General features: G+C 45.6%; 1 non-coding gene across 1 annotated transcript; it reads right to left on the reverse strand.

The window, feature by feature from the left end:
* Positions 1–1,940: 1,940 nt before the first annotated feature.
* Positions 1,941–2,016, reverse strand: TRNAS-GGA (transfer RNA serine (anticodon GGA)). Its single transcript has one exon. It is a non-coding gene; the product is annotated as a tRNA-Ser (tRNA).
* Positions 2,017–2,658: the final 642 nt, after the last annotated feature.

Genomic DNA, 2,658 nt, shown 5'->3' on the forward strand with positions numbered 1-2,658 from the left:
CGCTCTACCGCTGAGCCAACCAGCCAGGGCTAGGGTTCCTTCTAAGTGCAGGAAGGCTTTCAGATGCCTTGTAGAGAAAGTGCTTCATTCAGTCATGAGTTCAAGTGCTGTTGGCCCTAAGTTCAATGTTAAAGAATCAATAATATATATGAAGCTAGGTGTCTTTAAACAGAAACACACATAAAACAAATTTATGAATGGTTGGTTTGGTGAAGATATGACCAAAGGCTTTCAGGAACCTAGCCCTGTATTTCCCCTAGAAGCCATGGTTCAGCGTTTGCTAATTCATTCTGTAGAGCACAATTACTACAAATGCTTGGATGTTTCATCATTGTGGAACTTGCGACCAGCAACCATATACAAAATAGTAAAACAGTGGTATAGAAGAATGCTGAGAATGATATTTAGTTATATTAATTTGGGCCAAGCACAAATTAAAAATCACTTTACTGGTTTGAGTTATAACTGAGTCACTACTTGTCTTATTTCTGATCCAATATCTTTACATGTAGCTTCCTGACTATCAAAATAAAGTTGAAGACATGCACACCAAGAACCAGTAGTCCCAATCCTAGTAGTATGCTGGAGAAACATTCACAGTTTACACTGTGACATTGTGTTAGGTATCTATTGCTGTGTACCGAGCACTTAGATCCTTAAAAGAATGTTTATTATCTCTCTGTTTCTGTGCACCAGGATGTCAGTGCAGCCTAGCTGGGTGCAGACAGGGAGCAGCCTAATCTCAGAGTGCCATAGGGGGTCTGTGTCTCCAAGCTCACTCTCAGAGTTGGTGCAGGATTCAGTTTCTCACGAATTGTTGGACTGCGGACGTCAGTTCTTTACTGGCTGCTTGTTGGGGCCTCCCTTCTTTCCTTACCATGTGGACCTCTCCATCGGGAAACTCACATTATAGCAGCTAGCTTTCCTCTAAATGAGCAGAAAAGAATATGAGAAGGGGCTCCCACATCAGAAGCCACAGTCCTCGAAGCCTAGTCTCAGAAGTGACATCTCACACTCCTGTTGCCTAGAAGTGGGCTCAAGGTCATGAACATAAGGAGTTGGGTCATTGGGCCACCTCAGAAACGGTCTTCCACAGACACATACAAGGGTGTTGATCGTCACAGCAGAGAATAAGAGTCAAATATACAGCCAGTGGGGGCTGGATTTATAAATTATTGTATGGTCATGAAATGTACTATAATACAGCAATTAATAGACATGAACTAGGTTTTCACAAATGACCAGGAATAACCATCTAAGCATGATGCTGAATGAAAGAACCAACATGCAGAATAGTATTACAGCACCAGTCCATGTATGCAAAACTTTAAAATATAATAATAGTAACTATGTTGTTTATGGATACACATGCGAGTAGTAGTAAAAGTACAGAACCACATGGAGAGGAGTGATGTGCAGGCTTCAGGGAAGGCTGCCCCCAAATATGTCCCTTTGGCATAGTGATTATTTTGAATTAAAGTTACTTAAGAAATAACCAGGTGCAAGAAGGACACTCGGACCCTTCTGGAAAGCGAGAAATAAATTCCTCTGCTCAAGAGTCCCCTCCCTGCATCTGGAGGGTGAAAAGGCATCTTTATCACAACAGGTAAGGAATTCATGACCAAGAAGTTTGTGTAAATAAAATTTGTTACTTCTTTTTTTTTTTCCTGAAGCCAGAAACGGGAGGCAGTCAGACAGACTCCCGCATGCACCGACCGGGATCCACCCGGCACGCCCACCAGGGGGCGATGTTCTGCCCATCTGGGGCGTCGCTCTGTTGTGACCAGAGCCACTCTAGCGCCTGAGGCAAAGGCCACAGTGGCCATCCTCAGCACCCGGGCCATCTTTGCTTCAATGGAGCCTCGGCTGCGGGGAGGGGGGGGGGACAGAGAGGAAGGAGAGGGGGAGGGTTGGAGAGGCAGATGGGCGCTTCTCCTGTGTGCCCTGGCTGGGAATCGAACCCAGGACTCCTGCACTCCAGGCCGACGCTCTACCACTGAGCCAACCAGCCAGGGCCAAAATTTGTTACTTCTTTGGTTATTTGCTACACCATGCCCAAACCCCTTTGTCAATTCTTCACAAGTAATTCTTTTTTAAAAAAGGTTAGAAGCTGCCTGCTTTAGTCACTTCTTTGTCTCATATGTCAATGAATTTCATATATATGAAATTAAATTTATTTTTCTCCTGTTAATCTAATGTTAGCTGTGTTGGCTTGCTTGCTTGTACTTTGCCTGATTAGTGTGTGAGCATGTGGCAGTACCACGTGTGTACAGTCTACGTAAGGCTAAGGGTGCTTGCCCTCAGGGCGGATGGCAGATTGCGGATTGCCCGCCACTGTCAGGGGCTGTTCTGCTGTTTGTTTGCCTCAGAAGTGATTTGCCCTGCCAGTTTGCCTGTCCACTGTTGTAAGGCTATTAAATGGGAATGGCCCAATGCTTTCTGACTCCGTCTGCCCAAATTCAATGTGGACCTGCCTGGCCTCGGCCACCAGCATTACATGTGTCTTATGTCATTTAATTATTAGGCCAAAGAATCTAGAAGAGCCTGACCAGGCGGTGGTGCAGTGGATAGAGTGTCGGACTGGGATGCGGAGGACCCAGGTTTGAGACCTGGAGGTCGCCAGCTTGAGCGTGGGTTCATCTGGTTTGAGCAAAGCTC

This window comes from Saccopteryx bilineata, chromosome 6 (genome assembly GCF_036850765.1).
Source record: "Saccopteryx bilineata isolate mSacBil1 chromosome 6, mSacBil1_pri_phased_curated, whole genome shotgun sequence".
Lineage (NCBI taxonomy): Eukaryota > Metazoa > Chordata > Mammalia > Chiroptera > Emballonuridae > Saccopteryx > Saccopteryx bilineata.